This window comes from Oryctolagus cuniculus, chromosome 10 (genome assembly GCF_964237555.1).
Source record: "Oryctolagus cuniculus chromosome 10, mOryCun1.1, whole genome shotgun sequence".
Taxonomy (NCBI): domain Eukaryota; kingdom Metazoa; phylum Chordata; class Mammalia; order Lagomorpha; family Leporidae; genus Oryctolagus; species Oryctolagus cuniculus.
In genome coordinates, this window is record NC_091441.1 from 50434099 (window position 1) to 50452345 (window position 18247).

Consider the following 18247-nt stretch of genomic DNA (forward strand, 5'->3'; position numbering starts at 1 on the left):
TGTGGAAAACATTTCACTTCCTTAGAAATCTCTTTAATGAATGCTTCCTCCCTGGATTGATTATCCTCTCCCCTGGCAACCCTTTCTGCATTTGTGTAATTCAATTAAATGGCATATGTTGAGTATATTTGTGCTTAATACATAATAGATGTTCCATTGATGATAGCAAGTGGTGAAACATGTGTGCTTTGTCATTTGCTTAAATTTAAAAGTCAGGCTTTATAAAGGCTGATTCCCCAATTATTTTTTTCTTTGTTATGTCATAAATGTTGACAATGTATAATTCCGGCCTATTTTGAATTTAGGGATGTTAATCACCATCACCCTTTCTGAACCTTCCTTGAAACAGCCCGTGGCGGTAAGCCATGGACATCTATTTTGCAGGCATTGATCCCCACTGCCTAGTTCAATGCCATGCCAGGGATGGTGCTGAAATTATCTTTTTACCTTGAAGGAGCCAGGAAATGATTGATTCTTTCTCTTAAGGATATTGTACAAAGTTCTTCTTCTTATGATAAAAATATTATATTTTTAAACTTCCTATCTGTCTGAAAGTCAGTGAGACAGAGAGGGACAGAAACAGCAAAGAAGAGAGAACACCTATCTGCCAGGTCACTCTCTAAATGACTGCAATGACAGGGTCTGGACCTGGAGCCAGAAGCCAGGAGCTGAAAACACAGTTCAGCCTCCCACCTGGGAGGCAGGACTCCACCTACTTGAGCCACATCCACTGCCTCTTGGGATCTGCACTGGCACTGCAATGTGGGATGCAGACTTCTTAAACTGCTAGGCTAAATGCTCCTTAAGAAAATATTTTAAATCATGCTTTACAATACAATCTTGTCATTTCCATTTAAAGGAGTTTTTATTAAAATACAAATAATAGATTGCCATCCTAAGGAACATGGAAAACATAAAACAGTAAAATCTGTAGGTACAATTGATACCTATGTCTTATTTTAGAGGTTTTTAGCCCAAGTTTTCTAGACCCTACACTGAAGAGTGAGCAACATACCAAGTGCCACAAGACATATCACGTCCTGTCTTTTGACAGATGCAGGCCTGAGAAACTTGTACTTTTAAACTATATTTACATTACAAAGCCATAACTCCTGTTTTGACAGCCAGGTTTTGTAACAGTTCACTCAGTTGTCATATTAGCAGTTCATTTTTTACCTGACAGTCTGTGCCAATATTTAGTTTTGTCAAGTTTGCCTTGTCAGAGTGGAAACTATATCAAAACTCTGTAACACAAGTGACAGCCATTAACCTGACTGAAAAAACACACTCCAATTTGAAACACATTTTGCTTATATAAAAACGTATAAGTAAAACAACCCTGTTATAAGTAATAAGACTATAATGAATGAAGTAGTATTTGTTTCAGCAAGATTCAGACATAGAAAACAATTAACAAGTCACGTCATATATGCATTTCCAAAATAAGAATTACTTGCAGATATTAAATGTCTCCTTATTAAGCATATTTTAATGAATTTTGCTCCTTACATGGTGTGTATTTGAACTAAAGGACATATTTATTTGTGCAGATTCCATGGATCTAGACTTATGGCAATTCCAAATCAAGAGTTTTTATTTCACCACTTAACAAATAACTCAGGAATGTAAGGCTATAATTATAGAATTGTTTTAAGTCATTGTAATAATATGAAGATACTTGAAAAAAGGTTGTAGAAAATGGAATGAAAATTTACTTTGGTGCAAAAAATTTTTAAATCCAGGTATAGTTTTTCCACAACATGAAATTTTTTCATTAACTTTTTGATGATCCTCTTACGATTAACTTCTTACTTTTATATATTTAGTGACCCATCCATCAATTTGTCAGTGTGTAAAATATAGGAAAAGTTTTATTCTTCAGCATTTGAGTTAGTTCCATTAAAAATCGGTTTCTCTTAAAGAGAGTAAAGATTAAACAAGCTCTATCATAATCCTGACTCATAATCCATGATTTACTCATGGATAACAGCAAAACAATTAAAGTAATTGCATCATTGCACTACAAAGTAGGTTGATGCTTGGGAATTAAGACTCAAAGCTTATTGAAGGCAAAGGCCATGTCACTTTCCCTTGCAGAATGCATTTGAATGGATATTTATTAAATCCATGGATACTATTTAGACATGCTGATTTTTCTTGTTGTGTTTTATTCCCCCTCTAGGTAGCTTTCATTCTTAGCAGTAATGTGGACAATAAATTTTCTTTGACCAACCACTGCTGATCTTATCCAGGACACAAAGTAGAAAATTAACTCAAAGAACAGTCATCAAATTTGAATATTCAGAAACTATACACTAAAGAAGACAACCAGTTTGCCAAAAACAAGAATGGAATCACAAATTATAGAAGTAAAGTTATTTAAAATTGATGTAGCTGTAAGAGAAGCTAATTATCAGTAGAAACAGAGTCACACTTTTTTTGACACATTTATGCTATGAGTCACCAAAGAGAAATATGGTAAAGTAACATGTTAAACACATTATTACTGATTCCTTAAAACAGCACCTTTATAACTATGGCTACATAGCACCACAGCTTGGAAATAAAGCAGAAAGAGAATAAATTTCAATAGATAAGACTGGCAAAACAATTAACAGTTAAAAACATTTTTAACAAAGAGGAACAGTTCTGAAAAAATAATATCATTACAGAATTCTATTCCATTAAACTATATAGAATTCTATTTTGTTATATAGAATGCATGTATCCTATTATAATTCTAATTCATATAACTGGGTTTCATAATATGTCATAAGCTTTTCTCTATTTGTTCTATGACATAGAACAAATCTCTCTTTCCCAGTTTGAAATACAGAATATCGCAACACACAGTCTCTAAGCACTGGGTTATATAATATTGCCTCTAGGAGTGTCGACTTTGAAATTACATAGTTTGGGACCAAATCCTGATTCTGCCATTTCATCTATGTGACTTTGGACAATTTCCACAAAACTAACTGTACGTGAATTTCTTTAGCTATAAAGTGGTAATAATAATACAAGCCTCACAGCATTTTTGGAGAGATTACATGATTATCACATTAAAGAGTTTAGTAACATGTGACTAGAAAATAAATGCTTAATGATTGTCATGATCCTATAGAAATAATTCAGTATTATTTTATAGATTAGAATGACTGGAACATTTAATTTATATATAATATCTAGATATATACTTTATATTATGATACTTTGGGTAATATTTGGTTGGTATTTTACACTAGTTTTACAATGTAACTCTTTCATTTGATATTGTACAGTATAATATGTGACAGGTTATTTCTTTCTGTAGATTTTAGAATTCAAAGAATAAAAGGGTCCTGCAGAAATTTATCCTTTATTTAATAGAGGGTTTAGTAGGATGGTCCCTTGTCAAAACACGATTAATAATCCTTTAAGAAATACATGGATCATAGTGCTCACAAAATAATTTTAAAGTGTCAGGTTCAGAAATCAGATAGAACTCTTTCATCCTAGGAATAAGGAGGCAGAATCAGAGATTAACAAATCTACCCAGAGTCATTCAGCTGGTCAGTAGTGGACAGTAGGTCATAGTTTATTAGGAATATTTTATCACCAACTAAGTGACCTCCAGCTAATTTTCCAACCTCCATAAACCCATGTGACCTCATTGGTATAATGAGTATCCTAACAATGTGACTGCTTGAAAGATGAGAATAACACACGGCATGGATAACATACATCAAGCTTTAATGCAGTCCCATGCCCTTCTGATGCACCCAGAGAGGAAAAGGGGAATCTTTCGGGAGTGTCCATTACCATAATTGCAGAAAAATGAATGCTGCAAGCCATCAGCAGAGAACTGAGGGGTACACAAAGTTGCTCTGGGAGCTTGCAGAACCCTAAGAATCTAGACCTCCTTGTAGTCTTTCAACAGATACTTATTGAGCACTTACTTGTAAGTTCCAGGCATGGTCCTGGGCACTGGCAATACAGTGATGAGAAAAGCAAAAATGCTGCCCCCTGGAGCTTGCATTCTAGTGAAGAGGAGAGAGATCATAAGCAAATAAACAGAAAATTACCTAGTGCATTACATGTGATAAGTGCTCTGGGGAATATGAAGCAGAGAAAGGCGTTAAGGAGCTGCTGTAAATCAGGAAGCGGGTGTCACGAATTTAAAACCAGATGGTGAGGCAATGGGATGTTCCTGGAGCAAATCACTTCAGCAATCATTGTTTTACAACATGGGGGACAATCCTCTCTCAGAAAGATGTAAAAATCCTTGGCTTTTGAAGTATTCAGAGTTTTATTTACAAGTATATTTATCATTGCTCTATTTTGTGATTGCAAAAAAAAATGGAAATAGCATAAGACTCAGCTGAAGAATTAGGTAAATAAAATCTGTGCAGGAAAAAGAATTGCACAACTTTTAAATATTGTGTCATGGAAGAAAATTTAATGCTATGGGCATATATGTGCTTCATCCATAGTTTCCAAAACATCTGACAAGTCATAGAAAAATGAGTATTATGAAAAAAACTATGTTTGGATTTCAAATGTCTTTGCATCAAAATAAAGTTATCATTTAATTCCCTTGTTCCACGAACATTTTTATGTACTTTATTATGCGCTATATCCTACTGATTCTTAAATGTATTTTTCTTAGGTTACAAAAGAGTTCAGTGGTATTCCATAAAAATGTTGATAGGACTTATATGATGGAAGTGTGATAGTCTTAACTTTTTATAGAAAGTTCTTACCTTTTCTTACTACAAATGTCTACTGAAGTTTAAAAAAAAGCTATTAAAATTAAAATAAATAAACTGAAAAGTTTTAGAAACCAGAACTCTTACAAGTGCTTTCAATAAGACATAGAGAGAATGTTTATCTATGTAAAGATTACCTAATTTTAAAAGAACAGTATGGGGCCAGTGCCATGCTATAGTGAGTTAAGTTGCCACATACAATGTGGACAATCCATACAAATGCCAGTTTGATTCCTGGTGGCTCCACTTCCAATTCAGCTCCCTGCTGCTGTACCAGAGAAAGCAACTGAAGAAAGCCCAAGTATTTAAGCCCTTGTCACTCATGCACCCATGTGGAGACCCAGATGGAGTTCCAAGCTACTAATTTCAGTCTGGCCAGTCTTAGCCACTGCAGCCATTTGGAGAGTGAACCAACAGATGGAAGATCTCTTTCTGTGTCTCTCCTTCTCTCTCTGTAACTCTGCCTTTTAAATAAATAGTAAATTAATTGTTTATTTTTAAAAGATGGAACAGTTAACGTGGCATTATGAAGAATCAAAATTAGAAATGACTCTAGGTCAGGCATTTGGTACAGCAGTTAAGACAACAGCTGACAATCCCGGATCCCATATCACAGCAGTAAAGAAATTATTTTTGGGGGCTGGCACCGTGGCTCACTTGGTTAATCCTCTGCCTGAGGCTCTGGCATCCCATATGGGCACTGGGTTCTAGTCCTGGTTGCTCCTCTTCCAGTCCAGCTCTCTGATGGGGCCCGGGAAGGCAGTGGAGGATAGCCCAAGTGCTTGGGCCCCTGCACCCACATAGGAGACCAGGAGGAGGAACCTGGCTCCTGGCTTCGGATCGGTGCAGCACCCGCCCTGGTGGCCATTTGGGGATGAACCAACGGAAGGAAGACCTTTCTCTCTGTTTCTCTCTCTCACTGTCTGTAACTCTATCTGTCAAATAAAAATTTTAAAAAATTATTAAAAAAGAAATTTATTTTTATTTTTATGACAGGCAGAGTTAGACAGTGAGAGAAAGAGAGACAGAGAGAAAAGTCTTCCTTTTTTCCATTGGTTCACCCCTGCAAGTGGCCACTACGGCCTGTGTGTTGCGGCTGTTGCTCTGCACCGATCCGAAGCCAGGAGCCAGGTGCTTCCTCCTGGTCTCCCATGCAGGTGCAGGGCCCAAGGACCTGGGCCATCCTCCACTGCACTCCCGGGCCACAGCAGAGAGCTGGACTGGAAGAGGGGCAACCAGGACAGAATCCGGTGCCCCGACCGGGACTAGAACCCAGTGTACCAGCGCCACAGGCAGATTAGCCTAGGGAGCCGCAGTGCCGGCCAAAAAAATAAATTATTTTTGACAGACCAGAACAAGGGCTAAATACATCAAGGTGAACTTTATTACAAGTGGACTTTGTGAGCCGGCGCCGTGGCTCAATAGGCTAATCCTCCACCTTGCGGCGCCGGCACACCGGGTTCTAGTCCCGGTTGGGGCGCCGGATTCTGTCCCGGTTGCCCCTCTTCCAGGCCAGCTCTCTGCTATGGCCAGGGAGTGCAGTGGAGGATGGCCCAGGTGCTTGGGCCCTGCACCCCATGGGAGACCAGGAAAAGCACCTGGCTCCTGGCTCCTGCCAGGATCAGCGCGGTGCGCCGGCTGCAGCGGCGGCCATTGGAGGGTGAACCAACGGCAAAGGAAGACCTTTCTCTCTCTGTCTCTCTCTCTCACTGTCCACTCTGCCTGTCAAAAAAAAAAAAAAAAAAAAAAAAAAAAAAAAAAAAAAAAAAAAAAAAAAAAAAAAAAACAAGTGGACTTTGTGGTAGAGCAAATTAGGTAGCTTTCTGGAATGCCTACATTCTATACTGGAGTACCTGATTTGAGTCCTGGCTACTCTGCCTCAAAACCCAGGTTCTGGTTAATGTGCCTGAAAGTGAGCAGATGATGGTTTAAGTGCTTGAGTCCCCATCACCCACATGGGAGACCTGAATGGACTTCCTGTCTCATAGTTTTTGCTGGTCCAGCCATGACTTTTATAGCCATTTGGGGAGTGAATCAGCAGATGGATGATTTCTGTATCACTCACTGTCACTCTGCCTTTCAAATAAATAAATAAATCTTATTTTAAGGTTAATTTTATTAAAAGTAGATTTGAAATTTTCCACATTTTTTGAATAACTTAGAGTTATGTTGCAAGGGGTCAGTGTTGGCAATAACTCACGCACAGAAAAACCCGAGGATGTTAATGACCATAAGCTCAATGTGAGCTCATTGTGCAATATAGTTGTTTAGGCACTAATGAGTTCTCACTTTCATTAATCTGTTTCAGGTGCTAGCACAGGCAACATAAGTGTCCTCCTGTAGTCTGCATTGGTTGGAAAACATGGCCCACAGATGAAGTGAAACACTGCCCCTTGCTTTTCTCTTTTACAGCAATAGTCATACCTGCAACTCATTCATTTGTACAAGAGTTTGTTTAACACCTGCTCTCTCTGCTGGCTTGTAAGCTCCCTGAGGGCAGGAAATATACTTTTATTGTTTATTGCTTTCTCTCTAGGATCTAGTGTTGGCACACATAAAAACTTTAATTTGAGTTTCGAGTGTTGTCAGTTCCACTAACCTCATTTATTTGTTCTATTTAACACTTCATGTCTATCTGTGCCAGGCAGAGACAAAGTCCTCTAGAGATAGATATTGACTCATTAATCTTCATTACCACCCTGTGAGGGAGATAATGAGAGTGCTGAGATACAAGAAGATTAAAAAAAATGTGTCCAAGCCAATAGGTGTTGGGAGCTGAAAATTTGAACCTAGGTACTCGATGCTGTGCTGACTCCCAGAAAACTCTTCAAAAGAGTTCACCTCTATGAAAAGGATGTGACCAGAAAAGGGAGTGAGTCCTAGAAACATCAGATTTGAAATGTTTGAAAAAAATGAACCTATTAGGCTAAAAGCAAAACAAAAACAGAGGTAAGAATATCACTTGACTTCAAATGTAGAAGATTTCCCACTTAAAACACCAATGACTGAATTTTAAAAAATTTTAAATGCCACATAACAATTGTACATATTTATATGATGCAGTGATGTTTCAATGAATGTAAACAAGGGGTAATTATCAAATCAAGGTAATTGTTTTATCTATTACTCCAAACACTCATCATTTCTTTCTGTTAGGAATATTCAAAATCCCTCTACTGGCTATTTTGAAATACATATTTAGTTCTTGCCAACTGTAGTTATCCTATCATACTAGAGAATATTATAAGTTATTCCTTCTTTTATTTGAGAGGTAGACAAGAAAGACAGATAGAGATGGAGAAAGTGCACTCCCAGGATGCCACATATTGGCTAGGGTGGGCCAAGGTCAGAGCCAGGAGCCAGAATCATGATCCAGGGGACCCACGTGGCTAGCAGGAACTCAATTATAGAGCCATCACCATGAGTTCACAACAGCTGCATTGGTAGGAGCCAGAACGTGGACATCTTAACTACTAAGATAAATGCTGGCTCTCTATATTTCACATCCTTAGTACATTCTATCATTATGAAGATTCTGTAGTGATTGGTGCTAATATCATTAAAGTATTCCCCATTTTTCATCCTGAAAAAATATGGACTTTTTCCAGAATACTCCAACAGTTAGTGGCAGAGTTGTGACTTTTGCTTTGTTTCAAACTCTGAGTGATTTCATTTGTTCGGCATTGTTGCTGAATGCGGAGCTAAGACAAATGGGTAGAAATTCCTAAAAGAAAGAGCCATCTCCAAATAAATCACCATATGTGATTATTCATTTCAAAACTGATTTAAAGAATGAGCTGCCTGAGTCAATCACAAAATGTCTGACCATGAGAAACTGTCTTGGACTAAACTTGCATGGGGCAAGGGCTTTACCTAGGGGCCTCCTGCACCAGAATAGACTTGGATTATTACCTTTGAGTGTCTCAAAATGTGAAACATACATTGTTGGTGATAAGTGATCCATTAGCAAGTCATGAAATTATTTTGGGTAATACATGAACATAGCATATCAGATGGATATAGCGTATCACTGACCTAGTTAATGAGACTTCCACTCCCTTTTCAATCCTTCCGCTACTGCCTAGGGGAAAGCTTCAGTTTTGGTGCTATAGTAGGATTCAACCACGCTAATCCACCTTTGAAACAAGAGAGCAGTCTTCAAGAGGCAGTAATATCCAGTTAATTAGATCCAATACTATATCTACTTTCATTGAATTTTTTCCAATTTTCCAATTTTTTTCAATTTTACCAGGGTATTTCAAACGTTCTAGGAAAGTAGAATTAAAAAATGTTTGTTCTGTGCAAAATTTTGAAGTGCATGCATATTTTTATAACATGCATTTTCCTTGAAAGTTTTTCATGCTCTCATAGTAATGCTACAGTATTTTTCATATAAATCTAGGTAAGTACATTTCTTTCAGGATTTAAGAGTTTCTAACATTTTCATAAATGCTCCCAAAAACTCATTCTAAAACAGTAAGAATAAATCATGTGAAACTTGATATCATTTGGACAAGTAGTTTGTTTTTCAGGGAAGCAGTGTTTGAGATGTATGTGTCACAGCCTAACTTACTATAACATTATTTTCACCTGGATTCCATGGATGATATAGTTACCTACTTGCCCCAAGTCAGTGACTTTTATTATTCACACATCACAATATGTTTCTTGAAAGTGAAAGAATATCATTCTAGATGCTGGAAGCTCTTAATTTCTAGTTATAGTTGAGGAACTTCCTATTCTACTTGATATGAAAAGCAATTACAGTATCCCAATAAAACAAAGTTGGATTTGATAGGATTTGGCTTGTCAGTGCTCCTTTGTAGGAGAAAATAATTAGGCTTAACCAAATCTATTTGCTCCAAATGGTTTTTCTGATGCCATTTTGAAAATTTATAGCCTACAAACTCATTCTTGATTATATCAATGCCCGACACATCTGGTTTACATAACAACTAGCCATTGGCCATTCATCACTTCTTTTTTGACTTGATTACACATGTCAAAATAAGTAAAATTATCTATAGGAAAGAAACAAAAGTCAATAAAAAAATAGAGAGAATGGGTGCATTCTGCAATGTGTGATTATACCTTACACATGTAGTCTGTAGACCTATAAAGTAGGACATGCACATGGTCAGTGAATACCTAATCAGATTCATTAAAAGAGAGCTTGCCATCTCATAATGTTAGTCAAATGCTGTTTGACCAATTTGCCTCAAACAGTGAATGGGGCAAACTGAAGTCAGCTAGTCTTAAATCTAAGGGAAGGAATATTCTAGAACTAGAGGGTTTTTTTTTTTTTTTTTTTGACAGGCAGAGTGGACAGTGAGAGAGAGAGACAGAGAGAGAAAGGTCTTCCTTTGCCGTTGGTTCACCCTCCAATGGCCACCGCTGCAGCCGGCGCACCGCGCTGATCCGATGGCAGGAGCCAGGATCCAGGTGCTTTTCCTGGTCTCCCATGGGGTGCAGGGCCCAAGCACCTGGGCCATCCTCCACTGCACTCCCTGGCCATAGCAGAGAGCTAGCCTGGAAGAGGGGCAACCGGGACAGAATCTGGCGCCCCAACCGGGACTAGAACCTGGTGTGCCGGCGCCGCAAGGTGGAGGATTAGCCTATTGAGCCACGGCGCCGGCCCTAGAACTAGAGGGTTTTATTTTTAACTTCTCAGCTTTGTTAGGTTTAATCCATTTATCTTGAACAAACATATTTTAATGCTATTGCCCCTGAAATAATATCAAGAGCAGATTTGAAAAAGGCAAGCTCTAGTTTATTGTGGCTTTGGAGGAAAGCAAGGACCAGAAGCTCTCCAGAAATTCCTGTCATTGAGTGATCAGTAGGTGCTGAAGAGGGCATCACTCTGATTCATTGTGTTCCAGGCACCAAAATGCTGCACCTTATTAACGTGCCACAAATTGTCATAAGAAGGAAAAATTGATTTTTCCTAAGAAAAAAATCCTAAATTTATAAATTTCCACCTAGTTTTAAGAAGAAAATGTCATATTCCATTAGTTAAGTGATTAGACTTGATTAGCCTGGATCTATATATTTGGAAATGCTAGATACACACACACACACACACACATACATACATATGTACATACATACTGTGGGATTTCTACTGAAACTTTCATGATACAAGGCTCATTTTCAATTATTGTTTTTTCATCTCTGAGAAGAATATAAAATATCTTCTTTTTCACATATGTTATTCCTGACATAAATGAATTCTACTGAAGGCATTTGTTTTAGAACTGAGCTAATATTAATAGAATTCTGGGTTCTAGCAAATCATTAATTAGTTGATAATTGATATAGATTTGTTTCAGAAATCTCACAGGTTAATTACTACTGGGCTCTTTTTAATAATTGAACATCACAAAATGTGTTTTTATATCCGTTGCCTTTTCCTAACATGTCCCCAGTTTCAGACAGAACTGAGAAACCTGATACAATCACATAGCAGCTCCTCATCTTCATCCTGTTTATGTTGTATTGGAAAATTAGGCTTTTCATTCCTTGGAAACAGAAGCTTACAGTCTAGAATTATAACAAAGGGACCATGTTCTTTCTGTTTGTTTATTTGTTTTGCAGACACTCTCAGCAGATAATGTTAAACTACAAGGCATACATTTGTATAGGTGTACATTAATAGCAACAGAAAATACAATAGTGTTTATTTTATATTTAAAAAATATTAAATTGACTTAAAAGTGAGCAGGTAAACACCTCAAAACATAACAAGTAGCTGCTTTTGGTGTGAAGATTAAAATTCAGTTCACCTGCTCTGCCCATTCTCTGTATCTCTGAAAGATTCCTAGTTTCAAGAGGAGATAGGTTACTAAAAGCTTAATCCAACTATATTTTGTTTGTAACAATGAAGTTGGGAGATACTAATTAGAATCAAATAACCCTTTATATTAATTTCAGCTCATATACCTGCCTGGATAACCAAGATTTTTGAGAAAAACACAGAAAGACTCAAATATACGTTAGATTTTTTGATGTTTCTACTTATGTTATTTTGAAATATTGGAAAATTTTCCAGGAAAAAAAATTCGAAGATGGTTCTCAGTAATATATTTTATAGAATCACAATATAACTCCAATAAGCCCTAGAGAAACATTCTCATTTATATTTTTAGTAGAAATCAATGATTCTTTTTTTCCATGAGGATGAGATAATAGATACATGCTACATTTATAAACTATTAGCTCAGTTCTAAAAAGGAAATAAATAAACTCACAGCTGCTTCCAAGACAGTGTATTATTAGATCTTAATATTTAACTTAGTTTGCTCACCAAAATTGATTTTCTGTTGCTGCTGTTATGACCGCTTCCAGGTGGTTGTCTACCTTAAAGAAATACATAATTAAATTACTTCAGGAATGTTCTATACTAAATTACATTTGCTACTTTTATTTTTATTTTGAAGTGCCCCAAACTGAATCATTTCATTTGGCCTCTGAAAACAATAGCATGGTTTCTCTTTGCCATACCTCTCATTTCTCAAATTATAAGTCAACAGAGAAAGCAATGTGATGATTTTTCAAGGGAGATGTCTCTTGCACAAATGTTCTCCTACACAAATTGTTCAATGCAAGCCTGGCCACTTTTTCATTGAGAACAACACATTCCTGCCTTCAACATTCAATCCTCCCCATTTTCAGTAGAGTCCTTCCTTATGCCAGAAATATTGTCCTATGAACCAGAAGGGACAAGCTTTATCAAAGAGTAATTTAACATTATGTTTCTTTTACTGATTTTTGACAGATCTTTACTCAGACTTAAGGTGAACATTCCAAAACGCAGCAGTGCTTCAAATATTTCAAATCTCTGAGGCTTGTGCTATGATCCTTCATACAGGATTCTTTTACTACACCAAATCTCTTAAACTAGCTCAACTTAGAATTCATGTGTGACTTACCTTTGAATCTTCTCTCAGTTCCTGTGTGCTTCTTAAAGCTGAGAGTCTTTTTGTGATATGCATTTCTAAACCACTGTGTACCCTGATTCTGTTCCTCCCTAGAAGAAAATATTCCACTGATGAAGTTGAAATTCCAGGAATGATGTGATCAAGTATACTGCAGTTTCTTATATTCTTTACTTTTGTTTAGTTTACGTTCTACATTTTGTCCATTTTGGTATTTACCACATACACTTTCTCCATCAAGACTGGCCTAGTTCACAGTACCGTTAATCTAAAAGCTGTGCTTTCAGGGACCCCAAGAGGATCAGACTCCTATTGGCAAGAAACTCTTTTCCCTACCCCCTCACTGCCCAACTTCTTCAATGAGGTCTCGAAAGCCTTGTAGCAAATGATAAGTGTTTTATCAGTGCACAATGAATGTTCTTATAAAGAATTACAAATATCACAAAAATTACATGTCACTTTATATGTAGATTTTAATAGGAGACAAGGTGTAAGAGCATAGAACACATATTACTTCAGAAAAACTAGCGTTATATGGGCAAAGGGGAAATAGAGGATTTAATTCACATCTTGCTTCTTTTTTTTGCTTACAGTCCTTCTACCTTTGATTACCCTAAAAAGAACAGTACTTGTCATATAGCTTTCTTTTTTTTAAAGTATTTTTATTTATTTATTTGAGAGGTAGGGTTACAGACAGTGAGAGGGAGAGACAGAGAGAAAGGTCTTCCTTCCATTGGTTCACTCCCCAGATGGCCGCAACAGCCGGAACTGCGCCGATCCAAAGCCAGGAGCCAGATGCTTCTTTCTGGTCTCCCACATGGGTGCAGGGGCCCAAGCACTTGGGCGGTCTTCCACTGCTTTCCCAGGCCATAGCAGAAAGCTGGATTGGAAGAGAGGCAGCCGGGACTAGAACCGGTGCCCATATGGGATGCCGGCACCTCTACTGCTCCAGGGGGAAGGCCCCCTCCCCCTTTTTTAAAGTTTTTTTTGGTCATACAGCTTTCTATTCTACCTCCTTGAAATCTTTATTCCCCTCTTTGGTAGCTAATTCTTAAGAACCTGTAGAAATTTGTGTTTCAGTGTGGGTGCAAACTGTTGAAATCTTTACTTCTACTAAATTGATCTTCTGTATATAAAGAGAATTGAAAATGAATCGATGCAAATGGAATGGGAGAGGGAGCGAGAGATGGGAGGGTTGCAGGTGGGAGGGAAATTATGGGGGTGGAAGCTATTGTAATCCATAAACTGTACTTTGAAAATTTATATTTCTTAAATAACAGTTAAAAAAAAAAGAACCTGTAGAAAGGCTTTGATACTGGACTATCTATGTTCTATTGTAATTTAGGGGCCATCTTGCTTTCTGTAACATGCTGTTACTAATGTCATCCCTAGGAGTGCAACATACAGCCTTAAATAATTTAGATGTCAAAGGCAAAAGATCATTTTACAGCCAGCGCCACGGCTCACTTGGCTAACCCTCTGCCTGCGGTGCCAGCACCCAGATTCTAGTCCTGTTTGGGGCGCCAGATTCTGTCCCGGTTGCTCCTCTTCCAGTCCAGCTCTCTGCTGTGGCCCGGGAAGGCAGTGGAGGATGGCCCAAGTGCTTGGGCCCTGTACCTGCATGGGAGACCAGGAGGAAGCACCTGGCTCCTGGCTTCGGATTGGCACAGTGCCAGCCATAGCGGCCATTTGGGGGGTGAACCAATGGAAAAAAGGAAGACCTTTCTCTCTGTCTCTCTCTCTCTCACTGTCTAACTCTGTCAAAAAATTAAAAAATAAAAAAAAGATAATTTTACATTGGGTTCTAACATAAGTATGCCTCAAAGACATACTATAATCTATAAATCTTAATATACCAATTACTATTGCTAATGCTATACGATATAATTAACAATTATTAAATCTCAACAGCATAAAAGTTTTAGAAGTATCCACTTAATTATCTGAGTGTATGCCTTATTCATTTTAAATCTATCATTCTGAAACAGTATTAATAGCATGTGAACCACTTTTTCATCAAAATTTTATTTTTATTTTTATACTTATCACCTTATAATCAATTATAAAAACTCAAGCAATGTTTTGGTAGTATTTGGGTTCTTTTTAAAACCAGGTTTATTTATTTATTTAAAAGATGGAGTGACATCCATGGTGGGGGAGGCCGGTAAGAGAGAGAAAGAAAGATATCTTCCATCTTCTGGTTCATTCCTCAAATGGCCACAACAGCAAGGGGTGGGCCAGGACAAAGCCAGGAACCCAGAACCCACATGAGTGACAGGGACCTAAGTACATGAGCTATCATCCGTTGCGTCTCAGGCACATTAGGTGGGAGTTGGATCAAATGCAGTGTAGCCAGGACGCAATCCCAGGGACTCCAATACAGGATGCCGGTGTCCTAAGGGGTGGCTTAACCTGCTGCCACAACATCTATCCTTATTTATGTACCTTAAGAGCTAGTTAGATCATCCTAGGCTGAAGTTAGCAAGTTACGACCTGTGCATCAGATCTAGATGATGCCTCTGGACCAGAACATTGCCATACCCATTCAATTGTGCATTGTCTGTGGCTGTGCTGGCACTGAGATTTGAGAAATTGTGACAAAGGCCATATGGTCACAATGCTAAAAGTATCTATTATTTGGCCTTTTACAGAAAAAAAAACTGGCCAGCTGCTACTGTAGATGATTAAAATGTCCATGATTTGAAAGTTCTTTAGGGAGTATGGGATGATGACCTATCTGGCTTCTTCAAGATGAGCAGGGGTGAAGTAGGGAACAGCGGTCAAGACAGGGTTCTAGCAGGTGGCCTCTTGACGTGGATGCAGTGCCAGCTTGCAGAAACTGCTTCCATCCAAGGTTTCATGTGCATGGCCATCTAGAATTTCACTGTTTCAAGTCTGGAGAAAACTAATCTAACAAATAGATTAGATTCACATGATCTAAAACAAAGGACAGAGTCATTATTACAGGACCTAACAAAGCTGCTGTCTAAACCACAAGGAAGTTTTCCAGTTGAGAGAGAAATAGAGACTGACAGGAGAGGCTTAACAATAATCATGTGGGATTTAAAGCCTGCCAGGGACGAGGCCCAGACCGACCTATCTCTTCACATGGGATGCTGGAAGAGGAGTCCCAAGGAAGGTGTGAACCTCCTTAGGGAAGGCACCCTGTTGACTTCCATTTCCCAACTGGCCTGAATAGAAGACAAGTGGCATCACATCTCTAAAAGAAAATGTACTGTTCTTCCTGCAATATTACTGATCCTACTTGGCCATCCCCCAACAGTGGTGGTTACTTTGGAAGCTGAGCAGAGTGTAGGGCCTTTTCAGCTTAGAGCCAACAGGGTGTGTGGCTCTGACCAAGGAGTCCTTAAACACCCAGGGCAGCTCCATTTTTTCAATGACCCAGCTCTTGGCTGGCAGAGCTGCCAGGGCTCTTCATAAGTTGACTTCTGTGTCCATCTGAAGCCCCAGCTTTTCACATCAAAACCAATGCCATTTGCAGTGGACTAGCCTGTTGGATCTCCTTGATGGAAGATCACTGTGTAAAGCAGCTATTAATTGGCCTACAACCAGTCTTCACATTGCTCCTGCTGCCTAGCTTGCTCTTCTTTCTCTTGGTCTCTGTTAAAACAGCAAAAAGGAAACCTCCTGAAGTGAAATGGACACTATGAGAAATGGTGACTTGATCAGCATAGCTCTGACTGCTAATGGACAACTTAATACATTATCCCTCATAGTATTTTTTTTTTGTCTGTTCTACTTAATATGACTGGTTTAATTCTGTAATTATCACACAGTTATTCTTAAGTGTTGAAAATTAACCGAAATGTGATCCCTGTTAAACATAAGAGTGGGAATAAGAGAGGGAAGAGATGTATAATTTGGGACATGCTCAGGCTGACTTGCCCCAATTGGTAGAGTTGGAAACATACCAGGGGATTCCAATTCAATCCCATCAAGGTGGCATGTGCCAATGCCATCTCACTACTCCAAGTGATCAATTTCAGTTCACAATTGATCATAATGAAAGGACTAAGAGTCAAAGGGAGCACATAAACAAGTCTAGTATCTGCTAACACCAACCGATAGAATAAATAAAGGGGAGAGTGATCCAACATGGGAAGTGAGATACTCAGCAGACTCATAGAATGGCGGATGTCCTAAATAGCACTCTGGCCTCAGAATCAGCCCTAAAGGCACTCGGATCTGGCTGAAAAGCCCATGAGAGTATTTCAGGCATGGAAAGCCAAGACACTCTGGCAAAAAGACCTCTGTGAGTGAGATCCCAGTGGAAAGAACAGGTCTTCAAAGAGGGAGGTGCCTTTCTCTGAAGGGAGGAGAGAACCTCCACTTTGACTATGACCGTGTCTAAACAAGATAAGAGTCGGAGAACTCAAGGGGCTTCCATAGCCTTGGAAACTCATAACTGGTGCATAGGGAGATTACTGATGCCATAAACAGGAGTGTCAATTGGTAAAGTCAACAACAGGAGTCACTGTGCACTTACTCCTCATGTAGGATCTCGGTCCTTAACGTGCTGTACACTGAGGCTTAATGCTATAACGAGTACTCAAACAGTATATTTCACTTTGTGTTTCTATGGGGGTGCAAACGACTGAAATCTTTACTTAATGTACACTAAACTGATCTTCTGTAAAAAAAAAAAAAAAAAAGAAAGAAAGAAATTTTCAATTCCCAACTTGACTCTCACTGGGATTAAACATGACAATAGGTCGGATCTGATTTCATCATCATTTTAAAAAAATCATCTATTATTTTTCACTTTATGTTTCTGTGTGGGAGCAAACTGTTGAAATACTTACTTAAGGTATACTAAGCTGATCTTCTGTATATTAAGATAATCGAAAATGAATCTTGATGTGAATGGAAGGGGAGAGGGAGTGGGAAAGGGGAGGGTTGTGGGTGGGAGGGACGGTATGGGGGGGGAAGCCATTGTAACCCATGAGTCGTACTTTGGAAATTTATATTCATTAAATAAAAGATAAAAAAAAAAAAAAAAAAAAAAAAAAACAGACCAGAAGAAATCTTTAAGAGGATGCAAATCAAGGGGGTTCTCAGTCTCATCCCTAATCTTCGGTGGCCTAAACTAGAAATCAATAGTCAAAAACATGTTCTGATAGTGGGTATTTTTTTTTCCTTTTTTGGTGAGGTAGACAGTGTCCATGAAGAAAACTGTGACCACACTTTAACATCATAGATTCAGACCACCCTATGCAACCTTTCTATAAATCTTGAAGTCATTAATAAAACTTTCTCTCCCTTCATTTGGTTTGAAAAGGGAGGTTTTGAATGTTTTCTGTGCCCATGGCAAAGTAAATCTAGCTGTGAAATAAAAATGTAAGCTCTCATTTTGGCTAGGCTATTTGTTCCTCTATACAGCCAGGCTATTACAGAAAAATGTTAGCTATCCCTTTTATAAGGTCTAAAAATCAAACTCTACATCCCAATGGAGAGTCCTTCAGAATAGAATCAGTTTCCCATCTTGAGGGAATAGAGAAATGAGGGAACAAGTGAGGCTTCCCAGATTGCTTACTGTCAATAACT

General features: G+C 38.3%; 1 long non-coding RNA gene across 1 annotated transcript in view; it reads right to left on the reverse strand.

The window, feature by feature from the left end:
* The window catches only part of LOC103349313 (uncharacterized), a 144927-nt gene that overhangs the window by 56812 nt on the left and 69868 nt on the right, over nt 1-18247 (reverse strand). Inside the window, exons 3-4 of the long non-coding RNA XR_007921501.2 lie at nt 12052-12104; nt 3939-4019 (exon numbers count right to left, since the gene is read on the reverse strand). This is a non-coding gene — a long non-coding RNA (uncharacterized lncRNA). The remainder of the gene's footprint in view (nt 1-3938; nt 4020-12051; nt 12105-18247) is intronic.